Raw genomic sequence first — 16,084 nt, forward strand, 5'->3', positions numbered from 1 at the left:
CGGAGGCGAACAGACAACAGCATACCTAGCACCCGACGTCCGGCCCCTGATGGCGTCCGGGCGCAGGTAATATCGTGCCTGTTGTGTCGCGCCCCTGTCTCCCACCGCGCTCATGTCCCAGGCAGATTCGACGACGATGACCTCCCTCCCCGCACGCCTGTGCGCCCTCGCGGCGACCGGCGGCCTGCACCTCCTCAGCTACGGGAAGGGTCGTGCCTCTGCCCCTGTTCCCCCACTGCTCTCATGTTCCAAGAGCACGAAACACTTCAAGTGCAACATGACAAAAATATATAGTGCAACGTCAGAATATAAAATACTGTAAATGTAACATAGAAAATTATGTATTGCAACATTAAAAATTATGTTCTGCAACATTCAAAAATTATGTACTGCAACATCTCAAGCGGTAGTACGCAACATCGCAAAATTAACCATGAAACATGGAAAAAAATGGAAACAACTCGATAGTCACCTTTTAGTGCTGCAACATTTGAAAAAGATAATTTCAAGAATTAAAATCCTCTATTGCAACAATCCCAACATTACAACTCCCTTTCTGCAACACATGAATCAACCTATTGCAACATTCGAACATCATCTGTTGCAACATCCCAAAAATCACATTGCAACACGGAGAAACAACAAAAAGGTGTACAAAAACAACAAAGGGGATGGGTTCGAGGTGGAAGCTACTCTAGCCTCAGGCCCCATCACCTTCGAGCTCGCCGGAACCGTAGCCACCGCCGCATCCCTCAGATTTAGAGGAGGGGGAGGGGGAGGGCTCAGATCCATACGAGGATGGACCTATCTCGTTGGAGCCGCTGATGTCATCCTCGTCTCCGGTGAGGGGAGCGGGAGCGGGGTCGCTGGGGAGCGTGGGGTAGCAATGGAGGTCGGGGAGGGGAGGGAGGGAGGGAGGAAGGGAGGGAGCGTGGGTGGGTGGGGCGGTAGCGAGCTGGCGTGGGCACGGCGTCCGTCGAGCACGTCGCGACAGTGAGCCGGGGTGTGGGAATGAGGAAGTGAGCGACAGAGAGGGCGCGCGGAGGCGGAGGCACAGAGTGGGGATGAGGATGTGGGAGGCAGAGCGGGAGTGGATGAGGACAAGTCTGAATGGATCAAGATGCCCAAGAGGGGGTGGATTGGGCTAATTCTAAAATTCTGTGCAATAATTAAACCCTACGGTTAGTCCACTTCACCCCTTGTGCCTATAAAGTGTTTCTATTGTTCTACCTATACAAAAATTTAGCAACATATGTTCCAATCCTACTCTAGCATGGTAATTCTATGAATATAAAGACAAGAATTGAATTACTCAAAATAAATGCTTAAAGTAAAGAGAGAAGAAGGAACGCGGCGATGTTTTGTCGAGGTATCGGAGAGTCGTCACTCCCCACTAGTCCTCGTTGGAGCACCCGCGCAAGGGTGTAGCTTCCCCTTGATCCGCGCAAGGATCAAGTGCTCTCTAAGGGTTGATTCTTCGATACTGCGTCGCGGTGAATCACCCACAGCCACTCATAACTTGAGTTGAGTCATCCACAAGCTCCGCTGGATGATCACCAAGCTCTCAATCACCATCAAGCCGTCTAGGTGATGGCGATCACCAAGAGTAACAAGCACAAACTCTCACTTGACCACGACAAGCCTAATGAGAAGGGTGGATGCACACTTTGCTACTCTTGCTTTCACTAATGAGGTCTCTCTCTTAGATTCTTAAATCTCAATCACCTCACTAGGACCTTGCTCTTCTTGGCACTCTCAAGGGTGTTTCTCAGCTGTTGGAATGAGCAAAAGTAATCTCTTGAGTGAATAGAGAAAGTATTTATAACCCCTCATTCAAAACGAACCGTTATGTGCCTCTGCAGGGTGACCGAACGCTCCGGTTAGTTCACCCGCCTCTATGTAGTTTAAGTTGTGTCCGGACACTGGCTAGTGTCTGGTCAGCACTGACCGGACGCGTCCAGTCATAAAAACTGCCCTTTGGAACCTTACTGATGTTGACCGGACTTTGGCAGTCAGCGTTCGGTCACTTTACTGCTCAGCGTCCGGTCAGTAGTCGGAACCTGTCCAGCGTCCGGTCAACACTGACCGGACACATCCGGTCATGATTCTCCCTCTCTGAAACCTTACTGGAGTTGACCGGACTCTGGCACCCAGTGTCCGGTCACTCACCTCTCAGCGTCCAGTCGCATCCAGACGACTTCACCTTGATCAAATGAACTGATCGGACTCTACGCCAGCGTCCGGTCACACCGGAACCAGCGTCCCGATCAGCATTTGACCCTTCATTCACTTCCAACTCACAATCATATGTGAATGAAGTTTGCTCCAATTGATCTAAGGGCCTTTTAGGAGCTACCTAGTGCTAGATTTGATAAGTGTGAACCACACCTAACCCACTAGACTCACTTAGGTCAAGCTACCCATCCATACCTCCTTAATAGTATGGACCAAAGGAAAAACAAAGTCCTAAACTACTCTAAGTGTCTCTTCAACACCAAACAACACTTAGAACTAGTCCATCCTTAACCTTGTCGTCCATCCTTTGAAAACCAAAACGATTTCCATCGTAGGGGCATGACCATCATGATTGCCCAATCAATTGCCATTACCATGACCTAACTTAATTGCATCTGCAAAATACACGTTAGTCACAGTAATCATGTATTGTCATTGATCACCGAAACCCAACTAGAGGCCTAGATGCTTTCAATCTCTCCTTTTTGGTAATTGATGATAATACAACCTCGAATATGTAAAAAGAGATGAGGTTTTCAACATGCTTGGTTCATATAAGCTTTTGACAATAAGAACAAAAGAGTTAGGCAAGCTTATATGACCCAAGCCAACATGATGTACTCAATAGATGTGAAATAAGCATGAGTATAAGTAATAAAGCTCATTTGTATCGGAGTAAAACATGGAAGCAAAGCAAATGAGCATAACACAAGTGATATGACATATAAATAATTCAAAATAGAGAGCACACATGTCACATATCACATAAATATTGTTCGATGCATAAAAGTAAACACATGAATACATAATAGTGTATCACACATAAAAAGCCAAATGTAATAGATAAGCTCCCCCTAAATATGTCGCTCCCCCTAAGTCTAGCATACTCGATCCCTCTCCCCCTTTGGCGTCAAACACCAAAACCTAAGGGTCGATCGGTGGGGCTACAGCGGACGAGTCGGGCGCTGAGGTGCGAGGAGCGAGCTGGAACTGTGTGCCATCATCATCTGATCCTGAGCTCTGAGCTATATGACCCTCTATAGCTGGAAGCGACGCTGAAGCGGTCTAGGTTGGATCAAAGACTGGTGCAGCCTATGACTCTATAGGTATTACTGTAGCAGGTAGCTCTGATGAAGCAACTAAAGAAGGGAGCATCTTTGTAGTCCCCGTAATAGGAGCAACTGTGGAAAAACCAAGGACATGTAGATATAGTAGAGTAGGCTACCCTGTCAACTCACTGAGTGTCGCACCGAGGCTCCTAGAGACTGTGGTATCTGGCGCAAATAGCGAGGAAGTCTGAGCCGGTGTGAAGCCCGTCTAAAGAGGTGTGAACTGCGGGGCTGGCACTGGCGTGGCAAACCACTGGGACACCTGCTCTATAGGTGAAGGAAACTATGTCGCTTGCTGTCCCTAACTCTGAAGCCCACTGGGCTATAAAACTAGAGTCGTAGAAGTGGTGGCAGGCTAATCGATCTGGGGTGAAGGTTGTGGTGGTGGAGCCCCAATAGCTATCACAACATGCTGCATAAATCCAAGTAACTATTGCTGCATGAGGAGCTGCTGCTGATGCATGGCCTGCTGCTGCTGCTATATAGCCTGCTGCTGTCGCTGGAACTCATCTTGCCTGGTCTGAAACTGTGCAAATGTAGCAGCGGTCTCTTGAGCCTAGCAAGCCTGATCCTGCCTCATCCGCTCAAGTATAACAAAGAGAGCGGGGTTTGTCTATGGTGCAGGTGGAGCTAAATTGGAGCTACCGACCTCATGATCATGTCGTCGAGGAGGCATCTGAGGGATATCTTGATAGTTGTCATCTGAACTATCACTGGGGTCGCTCTCAACCATCGCCACCTACTGAGCATCAAGCTGCTCCTTCTCTGTAGCTGTTATACCCCGGATGGTCTCATCCTGCTAGGCTGCAGTCCCTTGCACCTCTAGACGACGGCGTGGCTGGGTAGGTGTCCTCATTGCACTGTGGTGGAGCATGTAACACCCCAAGTGTTTGCCACTAGTTAAGCAATGGGTTTGAGCTCAAACATGGCATGATTAAGTGATGATGAAGATGGCAAGGTCAAACCTATGGAAATGAGCCCCAACCTAAACTTGGATATTACACCTTTGCTCGCCTATAGACCCCTTTTTAAGATATATGCTTGGGTGGTGTGATTGGGATATCTTCATGTGTCTCACATCAATACCCATCTATATTGGGCACTCGAAAAGTTTTATGAAGTTTGGAATCAAAAAGTCACATGAAATGACGAGTTATATCCTTGCTTGAATTATTTTATAAAGTGAATGGAATTCTCGATCGTCAACCAAATCTTGCAACCATGCCCAAATGACTCTAGATGAACTCTACAACAAAAGTCATGAAAGGTTCATGTTGAGCAAATGCCAAGAAAATGATCCAATGGATCAAAAAGGATAATTTAAGCTTCATCGTGATCCTACTTTGGTCAAAGTAGAATAGTAGGTTCTATACCAGTTTTGAGGTTGGACCTTAAATGAAAGTTGTAGTCCATATCATGTAGAACAAACTTTGTTTTTGGACTAAGAGCTAGATCAGCTTGGAAGTAAGTCAAATCGAGGTCACAAGATTGAATTTGCTGTTGTTTTCAGCACTTAGAATTATTCCAAGTCTGGAATTCATTGTCATTAGGTTGGCATTCCGCGTTCTTGAGTTTTTATTAAGCATCATGCTTTGACCCAAAAATAGAAGTTGGAGATATTTCATTAGAGAAGAGCATGTAAAAAGTTGGGTCAAGTTTGATCATGTTTTGACCAACAAATTGGAGTCCTAACCGAGCAAGGCTTAATCCTTATTAAGTTGTTGACAGTGTCAACTTTGGACTTGATTAACCGCTAATCTACAACTCTAATGACTATACACTTTAAATAGAAAATGTAGACCAGTTCATGGGCTTCAAACTTCATTTTGGGCCCGAGGTCTAAATTGACCCAGATCTGGCTCAATTTGGCTCCCACCTTGCCCTCACCGATGCTCGCCACGTGCTCGATGTTTTGCCTGCGTGGCCACCATGCACCAGAGCTCGCCCCCCATGGCCGACGCGCGTCCGAACTCCACTCCACGTGCCGCCCCGCTCCCTGTGCCTCCAAATACGAACGCCCGAGCATCACCACACATCCCGCACTCACTCTCGCCCTTCCTGGAGCTCTCCCTCTGCGCACGCACGCCAGAACGGAGCCACCATGGCCGTGTCCGCCATGGCCGAGCTGGCCGCTGTCGCGTCCACACCATTTCAGGCTTCCTCGCGTCCTACCATGTGTGCCACCACATTCTCCGTCGTGCGCCGCCCCTCCTGCGCCCCTTTTCCAGTCACTTCGACCGCCGTGGCGCCGTCGCCACCGAGCAGTCGCCACCGAGCAGTCGCCGGCGCTCCGCCTACTCGCGCGGCCAGTAGGCCACAGGCCGCATACGTCCATGTCGCGGCCACCTGGAGGCTCACTTGGATCCTCCTTTGCCGGAGCCTGTAGCTGCACGTCGTCGGCGCCGCCTCAGCCGGCCGGAGCCGCGAGTCCGGCCATCCTCTGCTCTGTTTTCCGACCAGGGACCTCACGCAAGAATTCGACAAAGGGAAGGGGTCTAACTGAAAAGTCTGTGACTTAAATGAATAGTGCCGATAAGGACCTATTTGCAGTAAATTTGCTGAATCTTTGGAAATTCATAGGAAATTCGTAAAATAGCAAATGAGGACTTTTTGGAATCCTTGTGAAATTCTCTATGCATTAGATCTATAATAGGGCATGTTTTAGTTTAAATATTTTGCTGTAAAAATAGATCTATGCAGCTAGGTTCCTGTTACTTGCCATGTCTTGTCTTTTTCATAGCTGCAGTTTTTTGCTCAAATAAATGTGAAATTTTTGTGGAGTGCTACTAAGGTGATTGTTGTTGACTGGTAAAAATTTTAGGAGTTTAGGATTTATAGTTTAAGAGTTATGAAAATAACAAATGCCCTGTATTGCCTTGCTTCTACTCTGAACAGTTCTGCATGTTTGAATTAATTGGCTCAGTTAAGTTATGAATCATGACTTAGTGAAAATACATGAGTTGTGGTACTTTTCTTAAGCTTTCCAAAAAGTTAAATATCATGATTTGTGGCTAAGTAGATCTTGAGTTATACTTGTTTAAATCTCTGTGGCTGTTTCTGCCCAAAACCAGAGAGGGTTTTCCTTGTTCTTATTGTGGAGCCTTCTTAGAAGTAGAATTAGCTTTAGGTGTTTACAACAAAGTTGTTTATAATTTGCTAAGCTTTCTAAAAAGTCTAGAACCATATTTATTGGGCATGTATAACTCCATTTATAGCTGTTTAAAATGGCATGTCAGTTTCTGTCTATGTTTTAGACAGAGATGCAATTATTGCATTAGTTGACCCTTCTAACTGAAAAATCATCTTAATATGAGAATAACAAAGTTGTAGATAATTGCTTCTGTTAAAATTTGGTGGTATTTGGCCTTGTGGTTTGTGAGTTATGCCTGTTTAAAGTTGGGTTTCAGAAATGGCTGCTTTCTGTCAATTATGGACCAGTTTCTGTAAATGGGTATAATTGACTTAGTTAACTTGAGAATCATGCTAAGAGGATTAAAGATGAATTGTAGAAAATTTCATAAGCTTTCCAAAATGTCTTCTTTCAAGTCATTTGGATTTGTGTAACTCCAGTTATAGCTAAATCTTGTAGCTGCTGTTTGCATGTCCAGAAATTGGCAGATTCCAATTATAGTGTTTGCTTGTATATTGTTAAGTGTGACTTATGCCTTGAATGATGATTGAGTTAGAGCACCTGAGATCTTGGGAAACTTGTGCCATGCTTGATGTGCTTGCTCTCTATAGTTAGTGGTGTGAGGTTAGTTAAATAGCTATTGGTGTCTATGTCTTGCATAATCTTGTGTTTGTCTTGAATGCTTATGTGATGCATCTTGTGTTACAATTCATCACATTCATACACATGCATCTTGCATCTCATTTAGGTACGCTAGATGAACCACGTGAAGGACGGGATGTTGGAGCCAAACCCAGAGACGATGCAAGCTAACTGAACTAACTTGTGTCGGATCCCAGGCAAGCCCCGAAGCATTCTAAGTCTCCTACTTTATAAAAGCAATTATTCCTATATATGAGTTTATATATTGTTGCATTAAGTTGTAGGAGTTGATTGAAACCGTTGATGCATTTATTACTATCCTTGCCTACCTTATTACCTTTTACCCTGTTAGGTCAGGATCGAATAACTGCATAGCCTTGCTTAGACCGGTAGCGATCGAAGATATCCGGTCACCTACATTATAGGTGGTTACTGGAAGAATTTAGCTATGGAAAGAATGATATCCTGGAAGTAACCATGTGTGATGGATAATTGGAGACCTGGATGGAAAAGTTGGAGGCAACCAGACAGGGTTCTGGGGTGCTGTTAGTTTCCGTCTATGTCGATTAAGGACCGACCGTTGTTGGCCCTCGAGTCATGTTGAACGCAAGCCTTACATTTAGCTGGCTGAATAAAGCACCTTTCGACCGCGAAGCTAGGAGATTATTTGGGCTGAGTAGATTGCCCGTACCGGAGCAGGTGTGGTAGGACACGGGGGCGCGATGATAAGACCAAAGGGCAGTCGGTCGGCCCCCGGGTACATGTGGTTCCTAGCAAACTCGAGATTCTTAGATAGTTGACTCGGTGACCGATACCTCACTTTAGCGGGTGAATGAGGTTTGTGTAAGGAATAAATCACCAGCTGGTTAGGAATCGATTCGAATCACCATCGCTCTTGGATAGTGAGCACTTGACTCGAGTTACGGCATCATAGTAATTATTATGGAACAATGATGGTTATCTAGATGATATGGGATATGCTAAATCTAAATTGGTAACTGGATGTTATTGGTTAATCAAGTGATTGCTATAGTACAGGTGCTTACCTTGATGGATAGGTCATAATAAAGATGATGCAAAGTACTTAAAATGGTTTCTTCATAATAGCTTATGCTTTTCGCAAACAAGTCAGCTAGCCCACTAAAGAAAGCCATGCATAATCCTTGGTGTCGCTTTATTTTGGTTTAAGACGAGTAAGTCTGGCTGAGTACATTCGAGTACTCAGGGTTTATCCCACCTTGTTGCAGGTGATGTTCTCGACCTGTTGATGATGGTGGCTAACCGCCGGTGGGCTCGGTGATTCTATACTTACTTCTCATCTATATGCTTTTGTCGGATGATGTCACTTATGCTAGCAATATATTTGGAACTTATATTAATGTAATCATTTGAAAGCTATGTTGTTTTCAATAATTGGTTTTGAAACCCAAACTGGTACTTTTATTTGTGAACCCATTTGTAATATTATTTCCGCTGCAACCCTGTGTATGTGATGTGTATTTGCTTAATCACGCGATCTTGGTTGTGATGTTGATTTACCAAGGTCTTTCAGGACACTCGGTGGACTACCGGGTTTATATGAGTGAAAGTATGGGTGTGTCAACGTGTTAGCGGGGACAACCATACTTGATCTTGTATAAATTGGGTGGTTCTGTCACAGCTGGTATCAGAGCGAGATTAAGCATAATACTGTCAGGTACATAGTTTTAAAAGCCAAGTTTTGGTTTTAAAAAGTCTATTTTAACTAAAACTTTAGCTACAGGCAAATTTGTCAAAACTTATTTGCAAAACTATGCTAGTGACATCCTCCTTTATGCCTAGTTAAGGACTATTAGGTGGCTATCTAAGTACTAACTTTGGGGGATGTACTTTATTGAAATTTTTACTTTCGTCGTCCATACGGCATGCTATTGTACGGATGCCGTTCACTTGAATGGTAATGTATGGATCAATTGCCTCTACGCCCAGGTAAGTGTGAGTTGTGAGAGCATGACCGTCCAACTATCAGTCTAGGGGAGAGTTAGCTGTGGTTACTAGAATATTTACATGTTACACATATGTATATATGAAGGTACTTAATTGTGGGTATATCTGTCGGGTAGCCATGGATACCAAAGTATATATATCTGGGGATGTATATATGGAGAGTATCTTAGTTTACTGCTTTCATTGTGTGCTTATTTATCTCTTATAGGGATGGGATGCAATGAATTTGCCTGCAGGTACGCTAACCACGAATGCGTAGATTGAATATAGCTGACGACTAGCCATAGTTATCACCCCTTTTTGTCCTCGGTAAGCATACGAGTGTTGAAGAGCGCTATCCTAGAACCACATCCAAGTTTTGGTAATCTCATGGTTGTTATTTTCAATTAAGTTCTCTCTTAGGAGCCTGAGCCTGTACATGTGGTTGCTAGCCCTTGAACGTTGCGCTACAAAGACTTTTATCCATGCCTTTGCTTGACCTTAGGCCCAAGCTTAGCCCCCTTCTTTGCTCACATGTTTTGTGGTTGTCCCGCTCCTGTGTGGGAGGACCTTGCTCAAAAATCCTTGTTAGATCTCATTGCTCCTTCTTCTACTGATGATCTGGTGCAACACTAATCGCTATCTACCCTGCTTTGGAACCTTTTCCTCACAGATCATGTCGTTGCTTTATCAACTAAATCCTTAGTCAGTGCCTTGGCTCTGTCCCTCAAATCTCATTTGTTTTATCTCCAACTCTTTCAAGTCTCTGGATGTTTATCAGTCTTGATCTCATGTTGCTGCTCGACAAAACCAAATCTCAGGTTCAGCATTATGTGGTAATCACTTGGTGGACACAAGGCGTATATGGAAATTCAGCAAGAGTCTCCTGCTTAGTTGCCTTCGGCAATTAGGCTGTGCTCTCTTGCGCTGTGTTTTAATCTTTAGATCCCCTGCTTGTTGACTCCTAACCTTGTGACTACCTTTGTTTGCTATCCCTCCTTCGCATAGTGCTTGCTCCTATGCAACCCAATTTATGCCATGTGAGATTTCTTGTGGGTTGTATGTTCAGTAATGGTGCCACAATTAGCAATCTATGGTGCCGCGATGAAACTGAGAGCCTCCTGTGGGTGCACACACAAGGCTGTGCTGCTTAGCACGCACTGGTATCGAGGTTTCTAGTCATGATCCATTACAGAACTACACCAATATGTTATTTTCACATGAGCTCTTCCTTGGTTATCTCTCCTTATCATGGTAGAAGATCTGTATGTTGAATCAGATGCAATAGGACTTCCTTCTAGAGTCATCCAACAGTTAACCTTTGAAGAACAGGTCACTAACAGGAACATAAATAGACTGCAAGAGGTGGTAGACAAGTGACTCTACTTGACGGTCCCTGTAGTGATGTAAGTCATCTAGTGAACAACTTATGTCATTCTCATTGGATCAGAAAGGTGCACCACACTTAAGGTGGAGCAAGTTATCAGTCAGATGATAAATGGACTGAGATATTATGTGCATGTGGATCGCATAGTCGAGATCAACCATCTCTAGTGTGACCCCTTGCTTGCTGACTTCGATGGCGACCATCTGTTATGCGTTAATCACAACTATTGTTGGCAAGAGTGCAGATTTAGAACTTTTAGTGTTGAGAAACAACTGATCCGTTACCAGTAGGAAAGTTAGTCTCTAGTTAGGTAACAACTCTTGGTAGCCCCGAAGGCTATGTCTCACAGAACAATGTTAGACGAAGAAACAACAAAGCCGGTCAGCAATGCAAGTACTGTCTTCTTCTCCGAGCCCGGTGTCGTTAAGACAACTCCATCTTGGACAATCAAATGGGTAGTGCAAGGTACTGTATCAGCTAAGTAAGGAGCTATAGAAAGCACGTCCCTAGTTTCGGTCCGTATCATTATGTATATGGTGCTATCAAAGGATTGTTCCAGATTCTAGGGGATGAAGCACCGAAGGGTAATCAGAGATGTTTCCTTATTAGGTAGGACTACCCTTCCATGAGAGTATGCATTGTGCCCTACAAAATAACCCACAAGTCCAATGCTTGTGCATAGTCAAGTTAGTGTCTAGAGCAATGGTTGAAGTATTACTAGAGAAGCATGTGAGGAAAACTCTAGCCCTCATCCTCAGCTAGGGAAAGGCTGCTGCTGCTGTGAGAAAGGTTAGAGAGTGCAAAACACACACCTCAACGTGTGAAGCAAAGAAAAGGGAGAACACGAAATATGTCTAGATTTTGTGGCACTAAACCGGTTATCTTCAAGCCGGCGATTAGTGACTCAAACGAAGTTGGATTGACCCCAAACTTGGTGATCTCATTCCTCGCTTAGGACCCTTCAATGCCTTAAGTTTGTTTGAGGATTGGTTGAGTGAAACATTAGATTTGAGAGATGGTTTGTCAATTCGGTTTGCTGTCATTTTAGAACAGAGCAGTTTTGGGTAGATGAATTGTTTGGATGGTCAAACGGTGTCCGTTTGAGTTGAATTTTGGTGAGTAGTTAGAAGACCCATGGATCTACATGTCCACCAAAATTTGTGCATATTGGAGTAGTAGTTTGTGAGATATGAATAGAAAACAAAAGGGTACAGAATCTGAAATTTTGCGGTGACTTCGATCATCGTTCACATGAGAAAGTTGTGTTTACAATTGATGCCAAGATTGGCAACATGATCATTGTCTTGCCATTATATAATCCTTTATATGCCCTAGAGAAGACTCCTTGCACCCATATTTGTGCCGTACCTTTGTCCTCTCGTATCGATGATAGTTGAGCAGTCAAGATGTTCTACAAGTCAACTTGTGCCGTTGCAAGTCAAAAATAGATTGGAAGAGTGTCAAACCATAGATTTCAGGTCATGGATTGGAGATAGTGATTGACCCTAGAATGGAAGCCTCGATGTTAAATATAGTTTAAGAAAGCTGGTTTTACTACGATGCAAGTCAACCCAACTTGCAGTGCAATTGCACCACGAAGGCAAATTGTACTCAACCTGCTTGGTAGTGAACTAGTCCCTAGTTTTGTGATTATTTGCAACTTGTGTTGTCCTCCAAGCCTCGCTAACATCCTTCTGCGTCAATGGTTCTCCAATGCTGACATGCCTTTGGTACCTTATATGTGTTTTTACCCAAGAGGTTGCATCAGATTCAAACCAGATCACTATTGCAACTTGGATACGAAGGCTCCCTAAGGAATGATCATCAAGAACGTTGAGCCGATAGAGTCAGCTATTACGTTTACCACTCACTCGACAGACTCAGACCATACGATATTGTTATCAGAGAAAGAGAACTGCACACATGGAACCATTGCAACGAGTATCCTTCAGAAGATTATGATCTAGTGGAAAGTCCATATGGTCTGTGCTATATCCACTAGAGAAGTAGATGCTACAAGTATTTAGTCTACGATTGTATCGCTCTTCATACATCAAGGACGAAGTACGTAGGACATTACTATCTTGGATTCCTCCCAAAGTAACAATACTTCATGAAGGCCAACGAAGGAAATTCTTCAGACAAAACTTACTACAAAGGACAAGTATCAGAAAGTGTCTTGACCAAATTAGCCTCTCTTATGCTTGAAGCTATGTAGCCTAAAGCTATCGCTGATATTGGAAACTGGTAGCATGTCTCTCTTCCATAAAAGTCTTTCGTCATGAATCTCGGGACGTGATTCTTTTAAGGGGGGAGGGCTGTAACACCCTAGGTGTTTGCCACCTAGTTAAGCAATGGGTTTGAGCTCAAACATGGCATGATTAAGTGATGATGAAGATGGCAAGGTCAAACCTATGGAAATGAGCCTCAACCTAAACTTGGATATTGCACCTTTGCTCGCCTATAGACCCCTTTTTAAGATATATGCTTGGGTGGTGTGATTGGGATATCTTCATGTGTCTCACATCAATACCCATCTATATTGGGCACTCAAAAAGTTTCATGAAGTTTGGAATCAAGAAGTCACATGAAATGACGAGTTATGTCCTTGCTTGAATTATTTTATAAAGTGAATGGAATTCTTGATCGTCAACCAAATCTTGCAACCATGCCCAAATGACTCTAGATGAACTCTACAACAAAAGTCATGAAAGGTTCATGTTGAGCAAATGCCAAGAAAATGATCCAATGGATCAAAAAGGATAATTTAAGCTTCATCGTGATCCTACTTTGGTCAAAGTAGAACAGTAGGTTCTATACTAGTTTTGAGGTTGGACCTTAAATGAAAGTTGTAGTCCATATCATGTAGAACAAACTTTGTTTTTGGACTAAGAGCTAGATCAGCTTGGAAGTAAGTCATATCAAGGTCACAAGATCAAATTTGCTGTTGTTTTCAGCACTTAGAATTATTCCAAGTCTGGAATTCATTGTCATTAGGTTGGCATTCCGCGTTCTCGAGTTTTTATTAAGCATCGTGCTTTGACCCAAAAATAGAAATTGGAGATATTTCATTAGATTAGAGCATGTAAAAAGTTGGGTCAAGTTTGATCATGTTTTGACCAACAAATTGGAGTCCTAACCAAGCAAGGCTTAATCCTTATTAAGTTGTTGACAGTGTCAACTTTGGACTTGATTAATCTCTAATCTACAACTCTAATGACTGTACACTTTAAATAGAAAATGTAGAGCAGTTCACGGGCTTCAAACTTCGTTTTGGGCCCGAGGTCTAAATCAGCCCAGATCTAGCCCAATCTGGCGCCCACCTTGCCCTCACCGATGCTCGCCACGTGCTCGACGTTTTGCCTGTGTGGCCGCCATGCACCAGAGCTCGCCCCCCATGGCCGACGCGTGTCCGAACTCCACACCACGCGCCGCCCCGCTCCCTGCGCCTCCAAATACGAACGCCCGAGCGTCACCACGTATCCCGCACTCGCTCTCGCCCTTCCTAGGAGCTCTACCCTCTGCGCACACATGCCAGAACGGGAGCCACCATGGCCGTCGTCCGCCATGGCCGAGCTGGCCGCCGTCGCTGTCCCCACCATTTCGGGCTTCCCCGCGTCCTACCGTGTGCGCCACCATATTCTCCGTCGTGCGCCGCCCCTCCTGCGCCCCTTTTCCAGTCACTTCGACCACCGTGGCGCCGTCGCCACCGAGCAGTCGCCGGTGCTCTGCCTGCTCGCGAGGTCAGCAGGCCATAGGCCGCCTCCGTCCATGTCGCAGCCACCTGGAGGCTCACCTGGATCCTCCTCTGCCGGAGCCTGCAGCTGCACGTCGTCGGCGCCGCCTCAGCCGGCCGGAGCCGCGAGTCCGGCCATCCTCTGCTCTATTTTCCAACCAGGGACCTCACGCAAGAATTCGACAAAGGGAAGGGGTCTAACTGAAAAGTCTGTGACTTAAATGAATAGTGCCAATAAGGACCTATTTGTAGTAAATTTGCTGAATCTTTGGAAATTCATAGTAATTCATAGGAAATTCGTAAAATAGCAAATGAGGACTTTTTGGAATCCTTGTGAAATTCTCTATGCACTAGATCTATAATAGGGCATGTTTTAGTTTAAATATTTTGCTGTAAAAATAGATCTATGCAGCATAGGTTCCTGTTACTTGCCATGTCTTGTCTTTTTCATAACTGCAGTTTTTATGCTCAAATAAATGTGAAATTTTTGTGGAGTGCTACTAAGGTGATTGTTGTTGTCTGGTAAAACTTTCAGGAGTTTAGGATTTATAGTTTAAGAGTTATAAAAATAACAAATGCCCTGTATTGCTTTGCTTCTACTCTGAACAGTTCTACATGTTTGAATTAATTGGCTCAGTTAAGTTATGAATCATGACTTGGTGAAAATACATGAGTTGTGGTACTTTTCTTAAGCTTTCCAAAAAGTTAAATATCATGATTTTTGGCTAAGTAGATCTTGAGTTATACTTGCTTAAATCTCTGTGGCTGTTTCTGCCCAAAACCAGAGAGGGTTTTCCTTGTTCTTATTGTGGGGCCTTCTTAGTCGTAGAATTAGCTTTAGGTGTTTACAACAAAGTTGTTTATAATTTACTAAGCTTTCTAAAAAGTCTAGAACCACATTTATTGGACATGTATAACTCCATTTATAGCTGTTTAAAATGGCATGTCAGTTTCTGTCTATGTTTTGGACTAGAGATGCAATTATTGCATTAGTTGACCCTTCTAACTGAAAAATCATCTTAATATGAGAATAACAAAGTTGTAGATAATTCATGTATCTAGCTTCTGTTAAAATTTGGTGGTATTTGGCCTTGTGGTTTGTGAGTTATGCCTGTTTAAAGTTGGGTTTCAGAAATGGCTGCTTTCTATCAATTGTGGACCAGTTTCTGTAAATGAGTATAATTGACTTAGTTAACTTGAGAATCATGCTAAGAGGATTAAAGATGAATTGTAGAAAATTTCATAAGCTTTCCAAAATGTCTTCTTGCAAGTCATTTGAATTTGTGTAACTCCAGTTATAGCTAAATCTTGTAGCTGCTGTTTGCATGTCCAGAAATTAGCCGATTCCAATTATAGTGTTTGCTTGTATATTGTTAAGTGTGACTTATGGCTTGAATGATGACTGAGTTAGAGCACCTGAGATCTTGAGAAACTTGTGCCATGCTTGATGTGCTTGCTCTCTATAGTTAGTGGTGTGAGGTTAGTTAAATAGCTATTGGTGTCTATGTCTTGCATAATCTTGTGTTTGTCTTGAATGCTTATGTGATGCATCTTGTGTTACAATTCATCACATTCATACACATGCATCTTGCATCTCATTTAGGTACGCTAGATGAACCACGTGAAGGACAGGATGTTGGAGCCGAACCTGGAGACGATGCAAGCTAACTGAACTGACTTGTGTCGGATCCTAGGCAAGCCCCGAAGCATTCTAAGTCTCCTACTTTATAAAAGCAATTATTCCTATATATGAGTTTATATATTGTTGCATTAAGTTGTAGGAGTTGATTGAAACCGTTGATGCATTTATTACTATCCTTGCCTACCTTATTACCTTTTACCCTGTTAGGTCAGGATCGAATAACTGCTTAGCCTTGCTT

This window comes from Miscanthus floridulus, chromosome 13 (genome assembly GCF_019320115.1).
Source record: "Miscanthus floridulus cultivar M001 chromosome 13, ASM1932011v1, whole genome shotgun sequence".
Lineage (NCBI taxonomy): Eukaryota > Viridiplantae > Streptophyta > Magnoliopsida > Poales > Poaceae > Miscanthus > Miscanthus floridulus.